The sequence below is a fragment of the Motacilla alba genome, chromosome 8 (assembly GCF_015832195.1).
Source record: "Motacilla alba alba isolate MOTALB_02 chromosome 8, Motacilla_alba_V1.0_pri, whole genome shotgun sequence".
In the NCBI taxonomy this organism is placed as follows: Eukaryota; Metazoa; Chordata; class Aves; order Passeriformes; family Motacillidae; genus Motacilla; species Motacilla alba.
Window position 1 is genome coordinate 12,869,907 of NC_052023.1, and position 12,623 is coordinate 12,882,529.

The 12,623-nt window shown below is 37.3% G+C and overlaps 1 protein-coding gene across 28 annotated transcripts in view; it reads left to right on the forward strand.

Moving 5' to 3' along the window:
• The first annotated feature begins 6,126 nt into the window (after positions 1-6,126).
• ADGRL2 (adhesion G protein-coupled receptor L2) overlaps positions 6,127-12,623 on the forward strand; it is a 388,299-nt gene continuing 381,802 nt past the window's right edge. For 17 of the 28 annotated variants that reach the window (XM_038143888.1, XM_038143903.1, XM_038143905.1 and 14 more), the window contains exon 1: positions 6,128-6,580. The gene's annotated coding sequence lies outside the window, so the exon portion shown is untranslated. Of the gene's footprint in view, positions 6,581-12,623 lie in introns of all 28 variants that reach the window. The other 11 variants (XM_038143910.1, XM_038143913.1, XM_038143917.1 and 8 more) reach the window with 3 other exon arrangements.

Here is a 12,623-nt window from a genome sequence, read left to right on the forward strand (position 1 = left end):
AGTTCTCCAGTTTAACAAAGCAGCTTTTCTCAATGAAATTTCTTCAGCCAGAAAAATCTCTGACTGGCTTGGCCTCCTTCAAAGACTTCATTTAGAGGGTCACCAAGGATCTGATTTCCTCTACTTTTCTCCTTAGGAAACCAGATCATAGGCCCTTCTTTCTGGAATTAATCAGCTCTGCTGAAAGTACTTCAGGTAGAACCTTTTGATATTGATTATTTTGAATATTTGGGATTTAGTTACAGCTTGTATATGCATTTATAATAAGTGATGAGAAATCCAGGATCTCCTATTATATCTGAATGTATATACTTGCTACTGGTGTTCACATCTGCCTATATTGGGAACAGGAACAAATAAAAATAGCACCAATAGCCTTGGTGTTTTTGCATATTAGTCTGACTTTTTAGGTACTGAGTTATATCTGCTGGACTTTTCTTTCTGGGATGTAGCAGATAGTGTGATAGCCAGCTGTTAGAATGTATTTGGCTTTTCTGCTGTTACAACCATGATTGGTTCTTTTCTGCTTTTCCATTGTCTAATCAACAGAGAATTGTTAACAGGGTGTACAATTGCAGAGCAAGGATGTTCAGGGGGGATTTAAATAAATCAAAGGGACCTCTTTTATAAGTGAATCAAAATCAAGCTTCTTGTAAAGTTAAAAAATGTTTTCTTGAATTTCTTTGTCCATTTTCTCTAATCTTTTCTACATCCTTTGATCTCTCTGCCTGACTTGCTCCGTGATTTCAGCCATGGCTAAAAGTTAATATGCTTTTCTCATTTATTTTACTCCAGCAATATTTTCCTGGTGAACTGCACTCTTGTCCTTTCCTGCTACATCATCTTGCTCCTTCCTATGTTTCTTTTCTGTTTCTTAGTTATCTTGGACGGAGTACCTAACAGCTTCTGTACTGGATGCTAAAATAATTATATCTATGACATAATCTTTCCTTATCAGACAGGTTTCAAAATGAAGGGTAGAAGAGGGAAGAATGCACGGTGCATCTACAGACAGCACATTCTGAAGCATGACAGATACACCATTGAGTCTGCTCGAGTCTTCAGCAACACCAGAGACACTGATTGGCACTAAAAAAGTGGGAGGGAGAAGACACATGACAGGTCACTGAGTTCAATGGAATCTATTACAGAAATTGGGAACAAAAGATGAGGAATGTCTCAAGCCTAGTCTTCTAATTGCATAGGCAACCAGGTGAAAGGACATCTTTAACAGAAGAATCATTCTCCATTAAAACACACTTAATTTTTTTTTTTACCCCTACTTCAGCTATTGGGAGTCCGGAAAATTCACTTTTCTTATGGTTGAAATCCTCTCTGCATTTCTTATCTAAGCATGAGCTGCTTTTCCATTTGTCAGCCTTGTTCTATAGCTTTATTCAACTGTTTTCCAGTCTGCTGTGTGAGAAATACATTTACAGACACCAGTCATATCCTCTTTCAGTTTTTTGCTCAGTCAGACAAAAGCATCTAAGTATTTTACTCTCCTCCATGAATGGTGGCTCTCCAGTCTGCCAGCCATTGCAGCTGCACCTTCTTTTAATTATCCCAGTTTTTGCATGTTTTCTTGATTCCAAGTGACAAAGACCACATACAGAATTTCATATAAGGCCACACTCTTTACATGGCATATATATATTTTTTATTACAGAAAAATATAGTACCATATTTAATGTGTGTGTATAAAATATTCAGGTACTTGTATTTTATGTAATTAGAAAACCCCACTAATCCTCTTTCGCAAGGACTTTGTTTTCAAGCTCAATGGAAAGTATAGATTTCATACCTCATCTCTTCATGCCTGAATGTTAAAAAAAGATTGATTGAAAGACTGAATTTTGAGAATTCCTGCTAGTAAATTTTCAGCAGTTTGATGCTGCTTCTTTCAATGCCACCTGTTGCCATCTATCCATTAGAAAATCTCTTATCCACTTTACAACTCGTCTCCTAATCCCCTGTTTCCTATGTAATGCTGTATCATAAGCAGCACAGATACAGATAAGATGTATCACAAATCTTTTGTTTAGAAAATCAGTTATCTTATTAAAGAGCCATAACAAATTCACTCTGTACATTCTATCTTTAGTAAATCCTTTTTGTATGTTATCCCATTTTCCATTTGCCTCCCTGTCTTCAATTATTTTTTCCTTCAAAATTTCTTCTGAAGCAACTGAGGTCAGACTAATGGGTTTGTAGCTGCATAGGTCTCCCTTTTATAAATGGATAATACATTTTCTCTTCTCCAGTCAGCCAGTATCATGTCTGAGCTGCTTCCTACCAGCTTTGGGATTTCATGTTCCCTTTCTTGTCAGATTGTGGAACGGACTTTATTTGATACCTCTCCCTGTCCTGAGTACACTGTGCTTTTAGTTTTGCTTCCAGTTTGGTAATTTTATGGCATCACAGCTTCCTTCCCACTATTTATCCTGTTTCCTCTGAAAACATACATGAAGAAATATTTAATTGTTGACACACTTTCTTTATTTCTATTAGCTTGCATTGAAGCCCTGTGGTTTTAATTTTTGGTATCATCTGCATGAAGATTGTTTTCCTGTTTGTTTAAATAGCCCTTCCAAATTGTAAATCAATTTGGCTGTTGACAATTTTCACTTTACTTTGTATTTTGACCTCTAATACACATCTGTTGATCCATCTTTTTTCTTTCATCCTGTGATTGCATGTCTCTTATAAAAGGAAGGAGTTCTTCCACATCATGGAATAGCTTGGCCACTTTTCCATGCATTGTCTCATCTCCATCTGCTACACATTCCAGATATCTTTAGCTTCTTTAATCTAAAGGAATTGCAAGGGTCTTCCATATTCAAGGTATTGAATAATCCGGTCTAATTTTACTAACAAGGTCTTTTAGGCTAACAAAATTTGCCCGTTCAGCCATAAAGCCTAGTTTTTATTGATTGTTCCATTTAATTTAAATGAGCTTCACTCATGATCTGGTTTTGGACCAGTTTTCTGATAGTATCTGTGCTGCTTATCAGAGGAAAGAGAGTGGCAGTCTCACCTCTTACTGGCTGGTGACTGCTTGGTAAATATTTGCCTTAGTTTGGCCCAAATGTGCTCTTGTCTGATGTATGCCATACTTTCTTTTTCCTTCCTAATCTATCAGATTACTAGAAGGCAGTTACACAAATTTACTTATCTTTCTTCAGATCTTTCCTGAGCAGCTTGAACATTACCATACCTTGGTCCCACTACGTAAATTTACCTTCTCTTACCTGATCATCCAGCAATATTTCCTCAACCAGAGCTCAATTTTCATTGAGCAGATTTGCTTCTTATTATGTAGAGCAACAAGACATGAAGCTCTAACAAGGTTTCCATGTATTTCTAAAGGTTCTTTTTTTCCCCTAAATAATGTGGATCTCAGTTCCAATTTTTTCCATGGATATTCAGCCAGCTACTATTCCCACGAGTCTTCTCTTTTTAGGCACTTTTCCCCTACCTAAAATGAAATCATTTAGTCTAATCATCTTTGATTTATTCCAGTGGGAATTTCTTAGCATCATTTCCCATTGAGGAAAATTAAATTAAAAAAAAGATCCTTTCCTATTCCCAGCAGAATGCATTTTTCCTTTTCCACCCACATCTTCCGTATTGAGAAATTACCTCACATCCTGCTCTGTGGAATTGATCTAGTGACAGTTTATTTGTTTCTGATTAACACAGGCTCCCTGTTCAAGCAGTCACTATTTTTTTTAGTCCATTTTGCCTTCCATTAACAGATGATCCTTGCTTTCATTTTTCCTTACTCACTAACTTCTCTACCATTATCACTCCTTTTTGGATTCTACAGTTTTTTTCCTGGAGTTAAATTTTCCACTTCCTTTCTACCTTCTGTTTTGGTTTTTTTTCTGTTATAGTTTTTGAGTCTCCCAGACGACAAGCATATTATTTTGCTTTCCTCTGTTTCCCAGATTGCTCCACTTGTTATATTTTTACAGACTTCCCTGACTCACCAGTCTCCCCTGAGGTATCTCTTGTATGACCTCTCGCTTAAAAAGTGCCCATAATTCTCCAGTTGCCCATTCAGTTCGCTCTTTCTTACACCATTTCCTCAAATCCACATCTTCATTCAACATTACCTCCAGGCACATCTCTAGTAAGGTCTTCTCTTGACGAACTTTAGCAGATGACATTGCAGGCATTTATATCTTTCCAGAGAATAAGAAACACCCTACAGTTTCTGAATTCAGCTCACATTGTCCCTGGATTTTTCTATTGTACCTTCTGTGGCTGTCTCCACTCCTTACAAAGGCATTTCCTCTTACATGTACCCTTAAAGCAAAAATCCCTCTCACTGCTAGATTATTTCTTTCTTTTTCTAGGATTCCCTGTTGCTGGTGACATACAGGTTGGTGGGACTGAATAGCTATGCCATTATCAGCTTGGATACTGCAGCACTGAGGAGTGTATTGCAGGGTACAGAGTAATAAGAGCAAATTTGGTTCACAGTCCATCTTTTTTCAAAGCCATCTATCAACCAGGAGGCCGCTTTATACAGCTATCATATACAGGTTTGATATTGAGACTAGACTTCTGAGTGCCCTGCTGGAGTCAAATTCATCTGTTATTACCTGGTGAGTGGTCACTGGAAGTGGAGTGGTCACAATTGAGAAAATGAGAAACAAAATTTGGGGTCCAACTTACAAGATATTTCCAGAGAACACAGTTGAGAAGTTCTGGACTGTGCACAGGGAAGGATGATATTTCAGACAGGTTAAATACCGTCTGGGTAAGTATTCAAAGACACAGAGTCTAATTGAAGGATCCTTCCCCTCTCAAAATAATCAAACTCCCAGACCTCCAGTGAAAAAAAGAGCATTTCTCAGAGGAAGCACTTTAAATAGTACACCAATAACTGTGTCATAAAGCATGTCTTAGGAACCCCAACTATATCCTCCATTACCTTTTCCAATGTCTATGGGATTGTTTATCTGTAGTAAATTTTACTTTAAAAGAAGCAGTTTCTCATTCAATTAAGCATAGTACTTACCCTATATTCTGTTCAGATAAAGGCAGTGTTCTGGATTCTGTGTTACAAATAAATGTTGGCATCCCCAGAACTGTGAAACCCAAAAGACTCATGTTGGACTCAGCTTGATTTGCAAATGAGTTGGAAACAGACTTCAGCCGTGGTTGTCTTTGAACACAGTTTCATTCTATTTATCTCTGAACAAGTACTATTTTACAGCAAGACATGCATCTTAAAAAGCAGCATTTGAATCTTTTGAGTGCTAATACAGGACATTTGGTCCCACCAAATCTCACCAATGAATAATTCTCAGAGAATGCAATTGCATCCATTCCTGTTTTAGGATGTTCATGAAAGAACACATGACCAGTCATTCTACTACTTTTCATGACTTTTGGTCTAATTTCTGAGCAGAATGAATCCATGTGGAGGTTCACAGAATTCTACACCATTGTGTACAAAGAACTTATTTTAAATATTCTGAACAAAGAAACAAAGTTTATTTCAGGATCCTCTTGGATTGGATGCAGGTTTGAGAGGGTTGAACATACTCTCATATTTCTCTAATCAGCTTAAGTACTGCATTTAAATCAAATCAGGAGTGTGCAACAGGTAATGTTTGTGGTATTTATGGTAATAAGGGAGAAATTCTGAAGTGGTTGAATGCAAATTTTTTTGTCTCTCTTTTGTCTTGTTAGATTTTTAGATAACATTGAAACCACCGGCTGGAACACACACCGCCATCCTGTCAGGGATCTTCCCGCACAGCATGCTCTGAATGCTGCCATCCCTTAACTATTTTAAAGGCACCTGTACACTCACAAATAATAAATCTGCCATGGCCCACTTGGAAATAACCCATCTCCACTTGTACAAGTTACTATGTTCAAAATACTTCTGTGTTTAAAATCGTTTAGCAAGGGTTTACCAGATTTATAATCATTTAAGGCTTGCAGTCCAAAACCCTGGGTGCACGTCAGGCTGAGTTATTAAGTGTTTATAGAAATCTGATCAAATGGACCATCATAAGCTGGGGGGAGCAGGGGCGGGGGTGGGGGGACTCTGTGTTAAGCTCGACCGTACAGACAGCTTTCCTCGTCTTACGGCTGCGGCATGAAGAGGGAGCTGTAGCTCTTCGGAGCCGCAGCGCTGCCGGCTCAGCGCGCCCAGCCGAGCGCTCGCCCTCCGCGCTCTGCTCCGCTCACCCACTTACTCCTTCCTCTTTTATTTTCTCTCCCTCTTTTTTTGGGTGGTTTTTTTTTTTTTTTTTTTTTTTGGTTTTGTTTTGTTTTCTATCCCTGTGCCCCTGTGCCAGTTAATTTAAATGTATCTGTTCAAGTGGAGATAATCCATGCAAATCAGAGGCACTGGCTCCCAGTGCTCGATTCACAAAGAGAACTCAGCTTCAGGAGGTCACTCGTTCACAGCTGCTCCTCCCATTATATTTTTCCCTTATTGCAGAACTACTGCATGTATACAGTGACTGAAAGGACTCAATTCACTGCAACTGCTGCCTGGCTTTACTTACAACTTTCTTTAAAGGGGGACTTACCTTCTATCACTCTTGCTAAGGTAGGAAGTCTGATTCTTCTAAAGACATGTAATGCCTCCAGTGTTTGCTCTTTATCAGATCCCACTATAATGATGTATATTGTTGTCAGAATTAGGTCCTAATAGATTTGCACCAGGTGCCTGATGCTTTTATTACTTGTGTGTATAGATACAACTGTTTAAACAGCTCATTTACTGTTTATTTAGCCAGCTATGTATCCTCTACCCCCTGGTTCTTTTTTCCTTTACATAATGGCAGGTAAGATCTCAGTGCAGAAGCTTGCTAATCTACAAATGTAATCTGCAGCCAAGTTTGTATTCTGTTTTAAAAATGTTTTCTAATGTCTGTGTAAGTAAATGAAGTGAACTGTACCCCCACAAAAGAAAACAAGAGAGCTTTCTGGCCTGAAACCTTATTAAGGTGCTATCTCTGGAGCAGAACAAACTGTTGAAAGGTTTTAAACAAAAATAAAAGGGTCACCTTTTACTTTGCAGTGTTGTAAACAAGGAAACTCCAGGCCTCACTGCAAATGGGCCTGTCATAAATTTAGACCACAAGATAAACATAGTTAGTAGAATTACCAGCAGAAGTGATGAAATGGAACCCTCACTATTCTGTGTTAATATTTATTGTTTAGAAAGGTTGGATAGGCATTGCTTGCTCTGCAAACAAAGTGCAACTCTGAAAAAACTATTTGAATGAGATTCCTAAAAACTCCTTAAGAAAAAGAAAGTCAGTTGCTACGTCATTCGTTACATTCTAATTTTAAGCATACATCACTTGAAATATTGAACTAATACATCTGACAGCACACACTGGTATTATGAAAGCAGACAGAAGATCTTGCATTTATTAATGTATATTTCTTTGAATACATTGTCAGAATTTAGGGCTGAAAATAGTTATATAAATAACTATATAAACAACTTTAGATACATTAAATCACAAGTAATGGAATTGAAGACTAATATATTGCAAAAATTAGAATTTTTCTGACTTGTACTTGTCCCAGAGTAAAGTTCTTGTTTGTTGTTTTGCATAGCTGGATTTAAAAAATGACAGCAATTAGATTTGGAGCCACCCTGCTTTTGGTTAACTTGCTATCTAACATAGTCAAGTTAATCAAATAACAGTTCTGTGAGGCTTCAAACAGAGTTCAAAATGAAAATTTAGCTAACCAGCCAGGACAGAGAGATATTCCCAAACATATCCTGTCTAATTTCTTCAAGAACATTTGAGTCATACATTTTCATTTTATGTTTCTGGATTAGATATTTTTACTAAAAATGCTTCAGGAGAGAATTTGCTCACTATATTAAGTATTTCAGTGCCTAAAATGTGCATCTTTTCTCTTTGATATACAGTCTGCTTTTTGAACAAAAAATGCATTCTGATTTTGGAGTACAGTGCAAACCGAGAGAGCCTTGTCATTGTTAGCATAAAGAAGACATCTACACAAGTATTACTGTGCAGAGGGCAATCTTTCTTTCTCTGGCATTTGTAAGGTTACTGTACATAGAATTTAGCAGATAAATATCTTTTGCTTCATGGCATTTTGGAGATCCTATTGGTATGCAGGTTACCCTGTGAGAATGGCAACTGAAAAAAAGAAATATGTTTTATAGCAGTGTGTAATAAAAGCCCTTCACAATGATGTAAGTGGAGTCTGACCTTTCTTTCTTATCCTGTAATTAGAATTTTTTTTAACTCTTTCAAGTGCAGAGTTTTTTGAATAAATTAACGTTAGAGAGAACAAGCGTATATATAATGTGGAGGAACAAACATACATTTTTTGATACATGAGTTTTAAAAGTAAAATTTAAGAATCCTTTCTAGACAGGAAAAAAGAAATATATTCTTCCCAAAAACTCAACTTGTACCAACAAAGAAATTTTGATTTACAGAAAAGAGGCATTTGATACTGGCATCCTGCCTCCCCAGAAGACAAAAAAAAAAAAAAAAAAAAAAAAAAAAAAAAAGAAAACCAAAAAGAAGGGGGGAAAAAGAAAGCATTTCTAAAAAACTACTTCTTTCATTTTGTGAAAGAGAAGGGAAATGCATTTTAGAGAAGTGAGCTGAACTTAAGGAAAGACATTAAGGATCTTTTGTCTGACTGAATCTCTGGCCAGGGTAAAGTTGGAAAGTAAAGGTGATCCCTGTGGAGTTTAGCAATATACAGAGATGAGATTAGATGAGTCACCACTGGAGATATGAAAAAGGCCTTTCCAAGGAAGATTTTTTGTAAGTGGATTAAAATACTGTCGGAGCAGACAGCTATTTCCTGATTCTTTTCCATCTTTTACCCAATGATCAATGTCTCACAGGGACAAAAGTGGTCCTTAGTGAGTCATCAGCAGCATTTCATACAGTTATTTCCAAATTATGTACTCAAGTTTCCTTTAAGTTCACCAGGTTTACTAGACACACCTCAGTTTAATTCTTTGATATACCGAAATAAATGAGATGAAACCAGGTTGAGATGAAATATTATTGAGGCCTCTGAATGTATTTTCAGTAAACTCTCCAAGGAGCGAGAGCCTGTGTTTCATTTCAGGCTAATTAATGTTATGGAGTTTTCTAGTGAAGATTGTCAGAGACTTCCTGCAGCCAGTTCCCTTTTCCCATCGGTTTGGTTTCTTCCTCTGCCTCCGCAAACCTGCCATTGCTACAGTAACTCAGCCAAACCTCTCTCTAGAAAGGTTTCCAGATTCTCTACTGTGGATGCGCCTTGCAGCGGGTCCGTGGGACCTTGGAGCTGTATACAATGCAGGGCTTTTACTCCCATCAGGCTCCTTTCTGCTGGTTTTACCATCTTAAAAGAATGCTTTAGATATTGTTGTTAAGTTAAATCCAACTTCTTGAAAGCCTTGTTTACAATTCTAAGCTAAACAACACTTCAAAAGTATTCTAGAGAGGGGGAAAAAAAATGGGAATCCTAAAAAGTAAATTGTAGAGCTTTTGAGAAAACACACAGCTAAAAATAGGAAACTTAATTGTCAACAAAGTCCTCGAGGATTTGTTATTAGTATTTTCTATAATTGCATAGAAAGACGATGTTCCCCACAGCTTCTCATCAAATTACGTACACAATTATATCATATTCTCCTTTTTTATTATTGCCTTGTGCTGCAGATTATTAAAATGTAATATTGCAGAGTACAGACATTGCATATCTTTTGCAGATAAAGTGTACTTATACCTCTAGGGGTTAAAAGCTGAATCAGATCTATAACTTGCCTACTGACAGCCTTTGAAATTGCTCCTTATTTAGTTATTTATTTATTTGCTTATTTGGTTGGTTGGTTTTTGTTTATTTATTTTAGTCTAAAGATTTGGATTGACAAGCTTTAATATGTTTGGAATTCTTCAGCAGATGTAAAATGCTTGGTAATGACTGAAGTTAACCTGAGTCTTTATATATCCATCTTCCCCGGGAACTGCACTGAAACTTTAGAGAGTTGAGAATTTTATGCAAACAACTACTCTCATGAGAACTTCTCATTTTTCTGTCCTATCTTGCTCTCTTTAAAATTTCTAGAGGTGTTTTAAGTTGAACCCATTTGCTTCCCTCTCTCCCAAATACCTGTCCTGGAGTCTACATGAAAATTTTCACAGATGAAATGCACCAAAAGAGAAGCTGATAAAAAGAAAATAAGTGGAGTGGAAATGAATCTTTAAATGGCAAGTCTGTGAAACACTGAACATGGTTATCTGACATTATGTCAGTGAGTGTTATCTCTTGAGGAGAAATGAGCAAGAGCAGTCCACACAGGAAAAGTAATTGTTGCTTTACTTCTGTCTATTTGGGGTAGCTTGAACTGCCTCCCACTTTTTTTATTTTTCTCAGTGTGAAAAAGTTAGATATCAGAAATGCAGCCAGTAGGCATCTGACTCAAAAGCAATGCTCATTTGACCCTTGGACACAAAATATCTAACGCAACTGAAAATCTAAGCAACCTCAAAAATCACTGAATACAAGAAATACACAGAATGTGGGTCAGTAGAAATTCAACACTTTTAAAAATGAAAACAAAATAAACCACTGACATCACTTGGTTGGCTTAATATTTATTTCTCCATTCCACATCAGAGTATCAGATGTTGTATTTTTGTCCAGCTTACCTGGGGCAAAAGATCTGTGGCAAAATTTTGCATTAGTTTTAACAACTGCAACTGAAAGCTTTTGGAGGAGAATACAGGGGGAAAGATCCTTAATCAATACATACATATTTGTCAAAAGCTAGGTTTTACAGGACGCAAAGATTACATAGGAATGAAGATGCATTTAAAGTGTGTGATGCTGCCACTTCTTTGTTTAAAGGTTACACTTGTCACATAAGGAAGTTCATCCTTCCCACTGCTTTAGTTCTGCTCTTTTAGTTGGGGGGCTGGTTGGTTTTTTGTCATTAGGGGGAATGCGTGTGAAAATGCATGAGTGTGAATGGATAAAAATCTCTCACTCACTAGACACTATTTCTTTATTTTCTTCCTGCCAAGTTATAAAGGAAGAAGGCAGAAAAGACAAAATTTATTCCATGTGAGACAAAGGACTGAGAGAGGGATACAGGTTCTGTCTCTGGAGAAATAAGTCACAACAGGCCTCTGGAGCCAGGACTTTGATATCTGACTTGCCCCTGCAGAAAAGTCTATGACTTAGAAATTGTGCTCTAAGGAAGAAGATGAAATCCTTGTTAAAGTCAAGTAACAGTCCCCATGCAATTTTTGCTCCTTGTTTTTGCTATGGCTATGTTACATGAGTTCACAGATGGCAATAGTATAATGTCAGCTGGCAACCTAAAATTAAAAAAGGAAAGAAATTTCAGTATTTTCTCCAGTGAACCTGAGAGTATATAATTCCCCTTACCCTTAGAGCTGAGGCAAGAATTGTTTACCTGGAGGAGGGTACATATATTACATATACATACCTATACATAGACATATATACACACACACATAGGGGGTGTATATTTAGTTTTTCTTAAAAATTTCATTGCCCATGTTGATTACAAACTTGATCACTGCAGAAACAACTAGGTGAGTGAGCAGGCAGGTTGGAAGGGAGAGAGGATCCAGAGGCATCCCATGTTCAAATGACTTTGTTTCATAATTCCTCCATAGATTCAAAAGTTTCTGTTTTACCTGTTCAGTGAGTAATGTACAACCTGGTGCCTCCTTTCTGAAGGGAGGAAGAGATGGTCAACAAAGAGGTGTCCAAAAGTTGAGGAGTTGAGCCTGCCAGAAAACTGCGCAGGTATTGCTTGATGGTTTCTCAAAGTCCATCTGCCAGCCCCAAAAATATGTCTATAAGTGGAAAGATCAAAAATACTTCATAAGTTCATGCTATATGGCAAGATTTTATGCGAACCTAGCAGGACGGACAGACAGAGGGACGCTGGAGAGTATTGAGGTAACATAGGGGACAGCCAAGGACAATACAGAGGACTGCTTAAAAGTACAAGACGTGGTTTACAGTCAGAACATTTGGGTTTAATTAATTTAGAAATTACATTAATAGATTGTGAAAAAACAAAAACAGCATGCCATTTCTGGGGAGCTTCTCTGTGTTGTTTGCTATGGATGTTTTCTCTAACCTCGCAGTCTCTTCACCAGGCTTCCCTCTATCCGCCACAAAAAACCCACCAAAAATGTATCATAAAACCTGTTTAATTTCATACAAAAGATTATACTAAGGGTGCTTTTAATGTAATGATGTCAGTGGAGGATGATAACATGTATTAGGTAGCGCAAACTGCTGATTATCTGTCAGGATAAATCTGTTTATTTCAGAAATAGCAGTCTGACAACCCCCTGTTGTTAATCATGAAAGTACATGCTAATGCCAGGTACTGTTTGGTTGGAGCGTCTCAGAGGAATGTGTTTGTTAGATTTGTGCTTTGACAGTCTTTACACTGAGTTTTGCAAATTTTCTGTATTTTTTTTCACATATTTTTTAAAAGAGAGGCTAGAACAAAGCTACTGATCTACAACTTAGGTTCACAGCAATTCAGAGGAAGGAATGACTTGTGAAAAGAGAGAGTAGATTATAGGATTACACAGTGGTTC